At 35.9% G+C, this 17,070-nt stretch overlaps 1 protein-coding gene across 2 annotated transcripts in view; it reads left to right on the top strand.

The window, feature by feature from the left end:
* The first annotated feature begins 320 nt into the window (after positions 1–320).
* TMOD1 (tropomodulin 1) overlaps positions 321–17,070 on the top strand; it is a 250,805-nt gene continuing 234,055 nt past the window's right edge. Inside the window, exon 1 of one of the 2 annotated variants that reach the window (XM_053702704.1) lies at positions 321–477. The gene's annotated coding sequence lies outside the window, so the exon portion shown is untranslated. The remainder of the gene's footprint in view (positions 478–17,070) is intronic. The other variant, XM_053702703.1, reaches the window with a different exon arrangement.

Here is a 17,070-nt window from a genome sequence, read left to right as displayed (position 1 = left end):
GTTGATTATAAACTTATTTTACTTGGTCATAAAAAAATGACATGATCATATTTTAATTTATTATCCTATGCATTTGTCATAAATCTGCTAATAATTTATTTTATTATATTTTTCATTAAATCATTAAAGTACACCCTAAAGTCAAATGAAAGAAACAAAATAAGTAAAAGAATTTTCATTCTCTAGGAAACCTAATAAAAAAATGTGCAGTTATAGCCTGGTGATGCGCCCTCTAGCGGTGAATTACCGTAGTGTGGCACTTAGGAGCCAGGAATGTGACGTCATTTGAGTGACAGCGGCAGTGCCAAGAGAAGTGCAAGGCAACATTGTCCTGCTGAATTCTCTTGCTGTAACCTTGTCCGGGGGAGCTGCCACTCTCAGCTCTTTGTCCAGACTACTTCTGCTGCTTCCCATTCTGAGGATTGTCAGTTTACCTCTCTGTCCAGAGAACGGAAGCAGCTGCACTGTTTTTGGTGGGTAAGAAAAACTTCTTTAGCAATTAACAAATCCTTTTTTGCTTACAATGTTCCATGCTGTCTTAGGACCATATCTGGTCAAAATATTCACATGTCACCAAAGTGGGACTCAGCGCAGCTTCCCCTCTATAAATAGCATGCGACATGTATTTAGACAAGACGGAATCTGTGCTGTCTTCAAATGAGCATCAGGAATATAACTTTTCTTGTGGGATAGGCTTTCTACTGGACATGGATGGTCTTTTTTGATGATTGATAGACAGGTGTCAATGCTTATGAAAAGCACACCCACCCAGCATGTTTATTTATTGTTAGCAAAAATCTCTTCTACTGCAAGGTTATGTCCCTTTAACTCAGAGATTTCTGTCTTAATGCTAAAGTTTAAAAAATTATGATTTATAATCAGAGGCTGCAATTGTGACTTTACATCATCTTACTGGACAAAAAAAAAAACATGCATAATGAAGAAAACTGCAATTCAAATTGTTTTAATTATTTTTGCCCACTTGTCTGATATAGACAGAAGCATACTTGAGGTGTATTATCGATTGTTTGTAATTCATTATTGTGTATAGACAGGTAACCTGGGATTTAATTCATTCATTTTAGTTTAAATTCATAATTCTCTACATAAATGTTTCTTATAGTTTGACAGCCTTTTACATTTATTATGTTAAGAACCAAGCCAAGTTTACTTGAACTGTCCTAGGCTGTAAATAAGTGAGATGAAGAAGTTTGGAAGCCCAATGCAATGATACAGAACAATGTTAGCTGGTATTTGCTTGAAGTTACACAACAAACACACTGCAGTACAAATAGGTATCTGTATTTAGGAAAAATGGTTGATTCTATTAAACTTGAGTGTAGTAAATAACATATTGTTCAGTATAAATTACTGTCTTCCACTGAAGTATTTCTGAGAACATTATTTTGATGTCAGTATTGAACAAGTAGCACTAAATCAGCACTTAATTAGAATGCTGCTCATTGTGATGAAAATGTTATTGTTTATAAGCCTGACAATGCCCTACAATACCCCACAACCAATCTCCACTTGTTAATGTCAGCCTGGATTTGCTGAAAAGATTGAAAGACAATATCTTAATTATGGAAGCTGTGTTTAATGTTTATGGGAAGTAAGCACTAGCATCAGTATTACTGACCCTTATGATTTAAGATCCAGTGTCAGCTGACAAACGTCCTTAATTATAAGTTTTTTATTTTAATTAAGGGCCATTAAATACTAAATATATATTAGACATAATGATTTTTTAAAGCAAACATTAACCTAAAATAATATACAGATTTTTTTTTTAAAGGGACATAATACTCATATGCTAAATCACTTGAAACTGATGCAGTATAACTGTAAAAAGCTGACAGGAAAATATCACCTGAGTATCTCTATGTAAAAAAGGAAGATATTTTACCTCACAATTTCCTCAGCTCAGCAGAGTAAGTTCTGTGTAAAAAGTTATACTCAGCTGCTCCCAGCTGCAGGTAAAATAAATAAAAAAATGAAGAAATGAACAGCAGCCAATCAGCATCAGCAGTGCTGAGGTTATGAACTCTTACTGTGATCTCATGAGATTTGACTTAACTCTCATGAGATTTCATAGTAAGCTTCCTTTACCTGATTGGTGAAATAAGATGAGAGTGCACGATGCTCATCCCTTCAGATGTCCCAGGACAGACACACTAAAATGCTGCTTAGAAATCCTTTACAATGGGAGGTGGCTACTGAGGAACTTTTGAGGTAAAATATCTTTCTTTTTTACATAGAGATGTTCAAGTGATATTTTCTAATCAGCTTTTTACAGCTATGCTGCATCACTTTCAAGTGTTTAAACATTTGGGTATTATGGCCCTTTAAATAATGTTGGTTCTTTTAATATTAAAGAAATAAGTGTTATTTTAGTCTCTATAAATAAATGGGTGGTGTAACTTTCCCTTGGTTTAAATGCCTGTTATGTTATCTTATTTAGTTTACCACAGTTATAAGTGGGCTGAGTCTGGCAAAGTAACGATCTCCTAATGTTTAATGCCCCTTTAAATGCTTGGCTGCTGCATTGTAGATTTTGGGGGCCAGATTTATTATAAGCAAAATTAGTCAGCTGCATAAATGTATGGGACATTATACTTTTCTCCCCTCTATTATGTATCAATTTACTAAATTCTCTACCACATGAACTTTTGAACTTCTGAATAGTATTTGTTAAATCGAATGTTACATTAAAAAATTTTAATGTGGACATTCAATCTAATTATGAACATTCGAATTTGAAAGTGACATTCGAAAACTGTAAATAGCATTCGATTATAGAATTTTTGAGAATATTCGTTCTTGTCAACATTCGATTATGTAAATCGAATTTCTACAATAACGTTTGTTCTAACATTCAAATTCAAATATAAACACATTCGCCCATCCCTAATTACAGGAAAAGGGGTCAAATTTAATAAGGAAGCATATAGGAAAGTTGTTTTACTATAGTTAAACATTAAAGGGACAGTCTACACTAAAATTGTTATTGTTTAAAAAGAGAGATAACGCCTTTAACTAACCATTCCCCGGCTTTGGACAACCATTAATATACTTAGAAACAGGCAGACATTTAGAGGGTTAAATGCTATAAAGCCTCTACAGACAGCCCCTTAATCACATGCTTTTGTATTTGCTTTTCACAACAGGAGACTGCTTATTCATGTGGGCCATATAGATAACATTGTTTTCACGCACAAGGAGTTATTTAAGATTTAGCACAACACAGTATTACATGCAAGTCAATAGATAATAAATTAAGTCATGTGATCAGGGGGCTGTCAGAAGATGCTTAGATACAAGTTAATCACAGAGGTAAAAAAGTATATTAATATAACTTGATTATGCAAAACTGGGGAATGGGTAATAAAGGGATTATCTATCTTTTACAACAATAACAATTATATTGTAGACTGTCCCGTTAATGGATTCCATTGATTAATTTTACCTGCTGAAGTGTATTTTATTGTTTTGTTATTTGAAATAGCTACTTTAGCTTGTAGAAACCGCAACCTAGACTGAAAATATGAAAAACAAACATATACTATGTAGAAAAGCCATATAAACAGGAGACAATAGCCCCAATTAATCTCCCAATGTGCGGGAGGGGGGATTTGTAGAGAGATTTTGTTTATGTTGCTGTTTCTGAAATAACAGGTTGTGCTCATTGAACCCCTGAGCCATAATTTGCATTAAAATACCTAGCTATTTAGACTGTGTGTTTAGACATAGATAGCATTAGCAGGTCTGCTTTACCTGCAGACTCAGACTATTTTTATGGGCATGTCCTTGGGAACAACAGGTCAGATAGTAGTTAAGCGCTAAGAGCACGGTTTGTGGGAGGATGTTATATATCTATAAATAAAGCTATATAGCGGTATATATTGTGGATATAAAATCTAATATTGGATAGGTGATAAGTGCTGTGTATGTACCAGTACTCGAAATATATATATAAATATAGTGAATAAAAGATAAGGAAGCGAAGAAAGTACAAATGTAGATACAATTTATTAAAATAGGTTTAAAACAATATATCAAATATTTGACAATTAAAACATCTGTATCTAAAAGTGCAGGGACGTCTCCCTTATTCGTTACTGTTTAGTAACAGTTGATAAAAGAGATCAAATGGCAGTGTAAAGTACTTGCGTTTTAGATTGCTGTTAGCAACTGTGAGGTAAAAATGTATCTTCTTAGGTGTTCAGTAGAGATGCGAAGTAATTGTCGGGTAGAGACCGCGTTGTATGCGGTTTGGCGTTACCAGATGGTGTTAATTGCACCTTTTACGTGACCGGTGTGACGTCACTAAAGCCGGTTGCGTACAGCGTTTCTGTGGTAGCCCCTACTCTGCAAAGATTGTGGAAGTCTTGGGGGAATAAACTGTGGAACTTGGCGGTCAAAATAAATGACTTGATGGTTAAAAGCAATATAGGGATGAATGATCCTCAAATTGGGCAGGCTATGCGGTCGCGATGTAGCGACTGAAAAGTGCGGTTTGTTCCCTTTGGTTGCTAGTAGCAACTGGTGGATCCTTTTAATGTTGAAACTTGGCGGTCGTTAAAAAACGACTATTAAAGCAGGTGTGTCTTTGCGGTCGAAAAAAAAACCGACTAAACGACTAGAAAGTCTTAGAATAACCTGGCGGTCACTTTATAGCGACTGTGAGATCTTTGCGGTCGTTAGTAACGACTCTGATGTTCCTATAAAAATGTGACCAGGCACAAGAACATAGGGTAAACGTCCTCCAAATGTGCAGTATTGTGAAATAAACAAAGGCTAAAAACAAATAGCACAGTGTCTCAGTCGACACGTTTCGCCCGTGGGCTTTATCAAGACATGTTGTTCTGTGCTAACATGTGGGTATTTGAATACTAACATCCATTTTCATTGGTGAACCAATTAAACAATTAAAGGTGGAATATGCTATTCATAGTAGATCAGACTTAAGGTGGAATTGCTCAGTGATAGTAAAACTTTCAGCATATAGTACATACATTAAAAAAATGGCAAGATATATATTTAAAGTTTGTAGACAGCGTGCTTAGGTGTTATTTTTAAAAAAGGTTGCTTGTCTAATAAATGAAAAATGTCTAATATGGCAATATATATATATATTTATATATTAAGCATGAGGAAGAATTAAGAATAGACACACATATTTTTGAGGATTATCTGCTTATAAGAAAGGGGTAATGTCTAATTCAGAATTCAGCCCTGTGGGGTGTAATGTGTCCATATTGTATATCATTTTGGCTTCTAATTTCAGTAGTTAGTTTCTAGATTGCCCCCTCTCCAGTTAAGTTTTACTTTTGCAAGGCCCCAAAATTTAAAGTGTTTCAGATTGTTGTTGTGACTTTCCCTGAAATGTGAGTACAAGTGTGTATCAAGATTCCCTCTGTCTATACAGGAGAGGTGTTCCCTAATTCTTTCACGGAGGGTCCTGGTAGTTTCTCCGATGTAATATATATTTTTTTTTGCAAGAACACTCAATGATAGAAACCACTCCTTTGTCCTGACATCTTATGGTATCTTCTATTTTGAATTTAAAGTTATTAACCTCAATTTCTTTCTTTTTGCAACTGTATTTGCAAGAGCGGCACCCAAAGCATGGAAAAAAGCCAGATAGCTTTTTCCCTTCTAAGTTAATCTCATAGCTCTTTTTTGACAGGGGTTTTAGTTCACTTTGTGCCAGTTTATTCTTTAAGTTTTGTGCTCTTCTGTAAATGATTCTAGGCTGTGTTGGTACTTTCTCTCCTATTATTGGGTCTGTTTGTACTAGGTGCCAATGTTTTGTTAGAATTTTCTTAATTAGGTTGCTATTGCTATTGTAGTTTGTAATAAATGATACATCTATTGTGTTTGATTTGTCTTCGTAGTTTTGGCTCGGTTTATCTTTATTCTTGTATGTGAGAAGTGTTTTTCTGTCTATTTTATCTACTTCTTCCTTTGCCGAATTGATAATTTTCTCGTCATACCCTCTTTCTCTAAATTTAGTTTCTAGAATGGTTATTTGTTTCTTTGCGTACAACAGAAACGCCGTACGCAACCGGCTTTAGTGACGTCACACCGGTAACGTAAAAGGCGCAATTAACACCATCTGGTAACGCCAAACCGCATACAACGCAGTCTCTACCCGACAATTACTCTACTGAACACCTAAGAAGATACATTTTTACCTCACAGTTGCTAACAGCAATCTAAAACGCAAGTACTTTACACTGCCATTTGATCTCTTTTATCAACTGTTACTAAACAGTAACGAATAAGGGAGACGTCCCTGCACTTTTAGATACAGATGTTTTAATTGTCAAATATTTGATATATTGTTTTAAACCTATTTTAATAAATTGTATCTACATTTGTACTTTCTTCGCTTCCTTATCTTTTATTCACTATATTTATATATATATTTCGAGTACTGGTACATACACAGCACTTATCACCTATCCAATATTAGATTTTATATCCACAATATATACTGCTATATAGCTTTATTTATAGATATATAACATCCTCCCACAAACCATGCTCTTAGCGCTTAACTACTATCTGACCTTTTGCTCTCAATTTCTTGCTTTCCTGGAGGGGAATTCAATAGTTAAGCTGGTTTTTTCACCTCTAGCGTTTATAATTTAATTATTAACTGTACTACTTGGGAACAACAGGGTATGTGCAAAAACAGCTATTTCAATTACATAAATAAACATTAGGAAATAATTTCCCATAGAGTTAATACTCTAGGACCAGGTCTGCTCCCCCCCAATCTGCCGCCCTGGGCCAAAATACACCCCTGATTATGACATAGAACGATCAGAGAATGGGGCTTTCGTCTGTGTTCACAACAGTTTGCAGGAGCATCAGAAGAGCAACCTGGACACTTCGTTTGTCTATATTTGATCATCTCTGAAAGATAATAGAGTCATAAGCAAAATGGTGCAGTTAGATATCTGATTTACCTATGTCTTAATTTTGTGTTATTTCTTTCTGTTATGTTAGGTTTGCTTTCTGTATATGTCAAAATGTACTGAAAAGTTTAAATTGTGAATATGATTTTTATTATTTTAAAAGATAGATAATCCCTTTATTACCCATTCCTCTGTGATTACCTTGTATCTAAGCCTCTTCTGACAGCCCCTGATCACATGACATTTTATTTATTATCTATTGACTTGCATTTTAGCCAATTAGTGTTGTGTTGTGCTGACTCTTAAATAAATTCTCAGTCGTGAACACATTGTTATCTATATGGCTCACATGAACTAGCAGTATCCTGTTGTGAAAAGCAAATAAAAAGCATGTGATAAGAGGCTGTCTGTAGTGGCTTAGAAACAGGCAGAAGTTTAGAGGTTTAAATGTTATTAAAGTGTCAGTAAACCTAAAAAATAATGTTATATAATTCTGCACATAGTGCAGAATTATATAACATTATATTAGTGTTATCGTTCTAAAACCTTATATTCCCTTTGAATTTTTAAAAAATATGACAGTTTTTCAGACCCACTCTCTGTGCTCTTCTGAGCGGGTCTGTTTTTATTACATAGCGCATCGGGCCAGCTGTATAGTCACAGCCCGGCCCGACCTGACCGCGCCATAACACTAAGTGCAGCTCGCTCCTACTCTGTCTGACGGGCCGGGCTGTGACTATACAGCTGGCTGGATGCGCTGTGTAATAAAAACAGACCCGCTCAGCAGAGTACAGAGAGCGGGTCTGTAAAACTGTAATATTTTTTTTTTTTTTTAATTCAAAGGGAATATAAGCTTTTATAACGATAGCACTAATATAATGTTATATAATTCTGCACTATGGGGAAGTCTCCCTATGGGTGATTGGGGAAACCAGACGTGGACTCCTTGCCCAGTGTGCTTAGAGGAATGTGGCTGCACCTCACTCACGAGGCCCATAGGAGGCCGAAACGATCGTCTGGGGTTGTCATGTTCCTTGTTCAGAGGACAATTGCCTGGTATTTCAGGGCTGGACTGACCTTAATTGGCGGGATCAGACTGATATACTTCAGGAAAGTTTTCCTTTGTGAAAAGCACACTGGTCTAAAAGAGGCTGCTTCCGGGTGGTAAATCGCCATAGAACTAGCTGATGAGCTGTTGTTCGTTCCTGGTAGAGCGCTTCTCTTTTTGTATGCAAATTAATCCCTTACCTGCCATTACTTGATATACCATTACTTGATATACTGTAATGAGTACACTTGAATTATAAGCTCTGACTATCACACAGTAATTGTTGAAACAAGATGTTAGCCTAATATATACTCACTCAACTGCTTTGACATGTTAATACCCTGTATTCTTTTTTCCTTTGTTTATTTATAAAAACCTCAATAAAAAATCTTTTTTTTTTTTTAAAAAATATACCAAAATGAACCTAGATCAATACCTTGGGTTGTCTACTTTAAAATATATATAGTTTTCATAGGTAAATAAAAAAAATAATAAAAACATAGTGATAGCAAAAATGCTAAAAATTAGGGATGCACCGAAATTTCGGCTGCAGAAAGTTTCGGCCAAAAATTGCATTTTTGGCTATTTCGTTTTTCGGTTTTTTTGCCTGTTATTTTCGGTAAAATTATTGTATAGCATGTTTCAAATTTGATGCTAGCCTAGAGCTGCTGTTTAAGTTTATTACTTGACTTACTGTTCTGCATATAATGAGTTTTCTAGGACTATACTTTATTTGGATAATTGGTAAAAAAAAACCTGTTAAATATGATTCTGTTACATAGAACTAAATGAAGAATAATACAGTATATTGATATTTATAATTGTTTTAAGTAGGGATGCACCAAAATTTTGGTCGCAGAAACATTTTGGCCAAAAATGGCATTATTTTTTGCCTGTTTTTTTTTTTTTTTCTTGGTAAAATTATTGTGTACCATATTATTTTTTAAGATATTTTTGTCCAATTTTAGTGTGTTACTTTCAATAAAAGGGTGGGCTTTTTTATTGGCTCTAATTATGCAAAAAAATAAAATAAAAAAAGATTAATTTGAATAAATACATTTTCGGTATCAGTTTCGGTTTTCGGCCAAGTGCATCCCAGATTTTCGGATTCGGTTTCGGTCCAGAATTTTCATTTCGGTGCATCACTACTAAAAATTCTTGGGTACTTTGGCCAAGTTTTACTCTAAAATTCCATGTAGCATAGGGGTTAAAGTGACAAAAATACCTGCAACATATAAATAAACGCAAACCCCCCCAAAAAAACCTGCCATATAAATTGCTTTAGTTATTTTTAGGGCTCGATGATAAAAACTTTGCCAGCTCAAACCTACTTTTTCTCGCCGACTCTCGTTGGGCTGCCCTGGTGGAGTGGCGAGATGGCTCCTATAAAAAAGTAATGAAGCTCTCTGGATAGGGACACTTCGCTCCTTAGAGCGAAGTTAGCAGGGAGCAGGGGGAGCACTTTAAAATTAAAATCCTGCAGCCAATATAAATCACATTACGCTGCTTTCTGCATAGAGATTCTTACATTCGCCTATATTTCTTTCATGTAATTAGCAAGAGTCCATGAGCTAGTGACGTATGGGATATACATTCCTACCAGGAGGGGCAAAGTTTCCCAAACCTCAAAATGCCTATAAATACACCCCTCACCACACCCACAAATCAGTTTTTACAAATTTTGCCTCCTATGGAGGTGGTGAAGTAAGTTTGTGCTAGGTGAGATTGCCAATCAATATTTTGGAACTCTGTGCAATTTTCAGAGCTCTTCAGTCATGGCCTCTTCTAAAGAGAGAATTGTTCATTTGTTTTCAGACAGACAATGTCACAACTATGGCATATATCAATCATCAAGGAGGGACTCACAGTCCTCTGGCTATGAAAGAAGTATCTCGAATACTGGTATGGGCAGAATCCAGCTCCTGTCTAATTTCTGCGGTTCATATCCCAGGTATAGACAATTGGGAAGCGGATTATCTCAGTCGCCAAACGTTACATCCGGGCGAATGGTCTCTTCACCCAGAGGTATTTCTTCAGATTGTTCAAATGTGGGGACTTCCAGAAATAGATCTGATGGCTTCTCATCTAAACAAGAAACTTCCCAGGTATCTGTCCAGATCCAGGGATCCTCAAGCGGAAGCAGTGGATGCATTGTCACTTCCTTGGAAGTATCATCCTGCCTATATCTTTCCGCCTCTAGTTCTTCTTCCAAGAGTAATCTCCAAGATTCTGAAGGAATGCTCGTTTGTTCTGCTGGTGGCTCCAGCATGGCCTCACAGGTTTTGGTATGCGGATCTTGTCCGGATGGCCTCTTGCCAACCGTGGACTTTTCCGTTAAGACCAGACCTTCTGTCGCAAGGTCCTTTTTTCCATCAGGATCTCAAATCCTTAAATTTAAAGGTATGGAGATTGAACGCTTGATTCTTAGTCAAAGAGGTTTCTCTGACTCTGTGATTAATACTATGTTACAGGCTCGTAAATCTTTATCTAGGAAGATATATTATAGAGTCTGGAAGACTTACATTTCTTGGTGTCTTTCTCATCATTTTTCCTGGCATTCTTTTAGAATTCCGAGAATTTTACAGTTTCGTCAGGATGGTTTGGATAAAGGTTTGTCTGCAAGTTCCTTGAAAGGACAAATCTCTGCTCTTTCTGTTCTTTTTCACAGAAAGATTGCTAATCTTCCTGATATTCATTGTTTTGTACAAGCTTTGGTTCGTATAAAACCTGTCATTAAGTCAATTTCTCCTCCTTGGAGTTTGAATTTGGTTCTGGGGGCTCTTCAAGCTCCTCCGTTTGAAACTATGCATTCATTGGACATTAAATTACTTTCTTGGAAAGTTTTGTTTCTTTTGGCCATCTCTTCTGCTAGAAGAGTTTCTGAATTATCTGCTCTTTCTTGTGAGTCTCCTTTTCTGATTTTTCATCAGGATAAGGCGGTGTTGCGAACTTCTTTTAAATTTTTACCTAAGGTTGTGAATTCTAACAACATTAGTAGAGAAATTGTGGTTCCTTCATTATGTCCTAATCCTAAGAATTCTAAGGAGAGATCATTGCATTCTTTGGATGTAGTTAGAGCTTTGAAATATTATGTTGAAGCCACTAAGAATTTCCGAAAGACTTCTAGTCTATTTGTTATCTTTTCCGGTTCTAGGAAAGGTCAGAAGGCCTCTGCCATTTCTTTGGCATCTTGGTTGAAATCTTTAATTCATCATGCTTATGTCGAGTCGGTTAAAACTCCGCCTCAAAGGATTACAGCTCATTCTACTAGGTCAGTTGCTACTTCCTGGGCGTTTAGGAATGAAGCTTCGGTTGATCAGATTTGCAAAGCAGCCACTTGGTCTTCTTTGCATACTTTTACTAAATTCTACCATTTTGATGTGTTTTCTTCTTCTGAAGCAGTTTTTGGTAGAAAAGTACTTCAGGCAGCTGTTTCAGTTTGATTCTTCTGCTTATAATTTCAGTTTTTTTCATTATAAGATTTAAACTTTATTTTGGGTGTAAATTTTTTTCAGCGGAATTGGCTGTCTTTATTTTATCCCTCCCTCTCTAGTGACTCTTGCGTGGAAGATCCACATCTTGGGTAGTCATTATCCCATACGTCACTAGCTCATGGACTCTTGCTAATTACATGAAAGAAAACATAATTTATGTAAGAACTTACCTGATAAATTCATTTCTTTCATATTAGCAAGAGTCCATGAGGCCCACCCTTTTTGTGGTGGTTATGATTTTTTTGTATAAAGCACAATTATTCCAATTCCTTATTTTTTTATGCTTTCGCACTTTTTTCTTATCACCCCACTTCTTGGCTATGCGTTAAACTGATTTGTGGGTGTGGTGAGGGGTGTATTTATAGGCATTTTGAGGTTTGGGAAACTTTGCCCCTCCTGGTAGGAATGTATATCCCATACATCACTAGCTCATGGACTCTTGCTAATATGAAAGAAATGAATTTATCAGGTAAGTTCTTACATAAATTATGTTTTTCGTATGAATTTGTTTTTCTTTTGGGGTTATAAGTGTTCGTAGTGTTTTGAGAAAAGCTTGCCACCTTTAAGTTGGCGAGAAAAAAATGTGAGATCTGCAGTGCGAAAATCTTTATAGAATTACGCTGGGATTAGAGAGACAATTTCATATACGCCCAAGTTCAGCCCATTTTATGAAAAAACAACAATTACACTTTGCATTTTGTATTTATAAGTACAAATTTCTGTGTGATTTTTGCACATCCATTGTACTAAAATTGCAATACACCCCTTAGTGAGACACCGTGTTTTCAGGGTAAAAAGTGGCTTTAGATCATTCCACCGAGGAAATAGGATTGGCGAGCATTTTTTAATAAACTCGCCAGCCCAGAGAGCTTTCAATCTTCGAGCCCTTAGACTGACAGACAGATACATAGAAAGATAGAAATCCATTTCCTTTTTGGGCATGTTTTGAGTTTAATTATTTGTTGAAATCATTTCATATTAATTAATATATCCCATTAGCCACAAGAGGTTTTTTTGGGGGTACTTAATATCTTCCAGTAAGTGTCAGTGAAATGCCTAATGGGATATTAAAGGTATCACACAGAGGTTGAAAAATAAACCTATAGTTTATTAGTTAGAAAAAAAAGTCCCTACTCAGGAGAGAGTTACAAGTTCACTCAATATTAAAGGGACAGTAAAGTCAAATTTAAACTATCATGGTTCAGGTAGAGCATGCAATTTTAAACAACTTTCCAATTTACTTCTGTTATCAAATTTGTATCATTCTCCTGGTATCATTTATTTAAGAGTACAACTAGGTAGTCTCATAAGAGGAGGATATTGCAGAATCCTGGATTCAGCGTGCACTCTCACAGGCAGGTGCTGTGCTTTCTTTGCGATTGTATGAGGTGCATAAGAGCTCAGGAGTGTGCACGTGTCTTTAGTACTCTATGGCAACAGTGTTTTGCAACATTGTATAACAAATCAACAAATAATGGTGGAAAATACGCCATAGTGTACTAAACACGCACACACTCCTGAGCTATTATGAGCCTACCTAGTTTTACTCATCAATAAAAGATAACAAGAGAACAAAGCAAATTTGATAACAGAGGTAAATTGGAAAGTTGTTTAAAATTGCATGCTCTTATCTGACTCATGGAAGTTTAATTTTGACTTTACTGTCCCTTTAAAGGACCACTAAGGTCAAAATTGAACTTTCATGATTCAAATAGAGCACACAGTTTTAAACAACTTTCCATTTCATATCAATTATCTAAATATGCACAATCCTTTTATATGCACACTTTATGATGCATCAGCTCCTATTGAGCATGTGCAAGATTCGCAGAATATACAAATTTGCATTTTGTTATTGGCTAATGGCTTTCATGTGATGCAGTGAGAAGGAAAATAAAACTAACTTTAAAATTTGTCTATTTGTCTATTTATTATGCATTTATTGATTATGCTATGCTACTACTTAGTGGTTCTTTAATTATAGGAAAAAGCCAAATTTCTTAATCATCCATTGCAATTTCTCAGGGGTGTGGGATTATTATACATTTCCAATCCTGTGTGTAAATATATACATGCTTGCAGTATATATCTGCAATTAAGAAATACATTATTAAAAATCTGCATAGGAAATATTTTAGAAACGCCTAAAATGTAACTTTTTGTTAACAAACTTTGTATTGTTTTGCAGTCTATGTACATTTCACTCTCTCCTCCTCTCTCCCCCCTCTCTTTTCAGTAGAATGTCCCTTTAACCTCTTGAGTAGCATGTGGCCATGTATATATGTCCCACGGTCCCACATTCCTAGGCTCTTTGTGTTGACTTGTACTACTAATACAGATGTCCTGTAGATCTGAACTCTGAGAAGCACAGAGTTGCTGATAGTTCATGTTCAAGGTGCAATTCAGCTTCCTACCTATTGTATGCATCTCCCACGGAAACCTGATCCAATCACTGAGGCCGTAACATAATAATACAGCACATCTGGCCAAAGTCACATTTTGTAGTACAAAATACATCTGGTTCTTAAAAGGACATTGTTGTTAATTGAACTGGGCATATCATAAAGTGCATCTCAATTTTGAATAGAAGCATTTTTGCCATACACTTGATTTTACTTTAAAATGTGAACTAAACTTTATCTATAATTAATGTCTTCCTGAAGTATATTTTATATTCACAATGTCATTTGGTTATTATTTGTATGATCCAGCGCTACGGAATTTGGCGGCGCTATACAAATAAATAATAATAATTATTATTATTATAATTGTTATTATCACTGCTATTATTATTATTATTACTTAGTCTGTTTATGTATTGTATTTATCTGTTCCAGCCTATTATGGTGAAAAAAGTAACAACTACAAGGAAGCAAATTGCACACACGCAAAAAAAATGATTTGCCTTTAACTGTTTTTTTAAAGTGTTAGATGTTTACTTAAATCATGTACACATCAGTTTTCCCCAGATTTGTAAAGAAGAGAGCAAGTCACAAACCAGGGCATGTTTCTCTAGAGCTTGAATTGTAGAAAGAATGTTTACACAGATCTCCTACTTAGGGCCAGATTATAAGTGGAGCGGTATTTAACGGTCCTGCTCACACGTTTACTGCGATAGAAGTAAGCTTTTTGCCGGCAAAAAGCCAAACTTAGGATATTGCATGCGCCATAACGTATTCCCCCATAAAAGTCAATGGAGCAAAAAAAGTGGAAAACACCTAACACTCTTCTTGCTCGCAAACCCGATCGCATAGTCTCAAGTGCACTATTCCGACATGAAAATATGAATATGTTACATTCCAATGTTCTTCACATAGAAGAACATGTTCTATTTATTTATAAATACATACATACTATGTAACATGTAAACATATATATATATATATATATCCCAGAGGCAGAACTTTTTTCCACTTTCTGCAATGAGATTTTTTTAGTGAAAAATTTTCTGCAGATCATTTTGAATTTTTAAATTAAGCAGTTACAGTAAAGCGCCAGTTCAATTGCAATGTGTTGATTAACTGGAGAATAAAGCATTTTTTAAAGTTTTATAATATAGTGCATTGCACAACTGCAGAGAAAAAAAAGTGTTGTTTTTATAATGTCTTGAGTCAGTCAACAATAATAAATGCGCTGCTGCTTTGCAGCGATGCTCCATATTTGACTGTTCTCTTCAAACAGCACTTTGTTCTGGATGCACTTTGTTAAGGAAAACTTACACAGTGCAGCCAGAGCACAGTGCAGTTTGAAGACAACAGCCTGATGCAGAGCAGCGCTGCAAAGAAAAAGAGCCAACAGTTCCTGCATGTGTCCCATTCTTTCTGCAGACATGCTGCATTTTCTGCGATGACATCTCGGATCACAGCATGTTCTGCCTTGGGGATATATATATATATATATATATATATATATATATATATATATATATATATATATATACATACATATACATATTTAGCCATGTATATGTATGTATCTCTATGTTAAAGCCTTTTTGCCTGCCTTTTTTTTAACACCTGAGACCTCATATCTTTGAGTCCTTATAACATTTTTGTGCAATATTTTTTATAATACTTGTTATCAGATAGTGTTATTATGAGTGTAACTGTATTTTTGTAATGTATTTTTGATGGGTTTTGTGACACTTTTTTGTTTTGCAAAAGAGTTAAACAGAGCTCTGAGGACGCGCTATCCTGACAAGCGTTAACTTCAATTATGCTCAAGCGATCGCATTTACTTTCAACTTGTAATACGAGCGAGAAAACCAGAGGAGCGCAAACACACACGATATAACCCATATTGCTTGCGCCTGTTAGCGCTCCACTCATAATCTGGCCCTTAGTCTTTTATTGTCGGTTAAACATGAACACTAATGTGTTTTTGCTCAAAGGCAGTTATAGGAAATGTCATAAATGTGGGTGCCAGGCAAATAGTTGAGAATTGTTGAAGGATAGAGTAAATGACTTCTTACTTTCTGATGTCAATATAAACCACTAACTTTAGGCATCATTTGTGCAGATTGAATCTCTTTGAGGCACTTGAAACTTTAGAGATTGTTTTGAAACACTAGTCATGAGTTGAGATGATTTGTGATTTGCCACTTATTGTTACGTTTTGTAAAGGGCCATTATAGTAAAAAAATGACATGCTCTAATACGTTAGAGCAGGGTTCTTTAAACATGGGTCGGGACCCATCACTGGGAGGCAACACCATGTTTACTGGGTCACGACTTGTGTGTGTTGTATGAGAGTTTGTGTGTCTGTTTCTGTGTTTGTGTTGTAGAAGAGAGTTTGTGGTGTATGAGAGGTTGTGTGTTATACGAGTGTGTGTGTTATATGAGAGTGTGTATGTGGTGTGTGTTATGTGAGAGTGTGTGTGTGTGTGGTGTGTGTGTTATATGAGAGTGTGTGTGTTATATGAGAGTGTGTGTGTTATATGAGAGTGTGTGTGTTACATGATAGTGTGTGTGGTGTATGAGAGTGTGGTGTGTGTTATGTGAAAGTGTGTGTGTGTGTTATGTGAGGGTGTGTGTGTGTTTGTTGTAGGACAGTGTGTGTCGTGTATAAGAGTGTGGTGTGTGTGTTATGTGAGAGTGTGTGTTATATGAGAGTGTGTGGTGTGTGTTTGTGTTGTAGGACAGGGTGTGGTATATGAGAATGTGGTGTGTGAGTGTGTGTTGTATAAGAGTTTGTGGTGTGTATGAGAGTGTGTTTGTGTTATTAGCTTTTACAACACTTTCAAGTTTGATTACAATCAGGAATAAAGTACACACACATTTTAGTCACTTTGCCAAAAATTGCACCTATTGTATATTTCTTCAGAAATTTTCGGACCAAGCATAAAAATAGTGTTACAAAGGTATGTGGTATCATGGCACTGGGTCTTGGGGAAAAAAAGTTTGAAGGACCCTGCATTAAAGCATGTAATTTTCCAACTATCAGCTCTGCAGTGCTTGTCGCATGACTGAGATGTGCAACCAGTGCTGCTGATTGGATCAGTTCTGCAGTGCTTGTTGCATGACTGAGATGTGCAACCATTGCTGCGGATTGGATCAGTTCTGCAGTGCTTGTTGCATGACTGAGATGTGCAACTAGTGCTGCG

The sequence above is a fragment of the Bombina bombina genome, chromosome 2 (assembly GCF_027579735.1).
Source record: "Bombina bombina isolate aBomBom1 chromosome 2, aBomBom1.pri, whole genome shotgun sequence".
Classification (NCBI taxonomy): domain Eukaryota; kingdom Metazoa; phylum Chordata; class Amphibia; order Anura; family Bombinatoridae; genus Bombina; species Bombina bombina.
The sequence above is the reverse complement of the archived record's forward strand: the minus strand, read 5'-3'. Positions and strand labels throughout refer to the sequence as shown.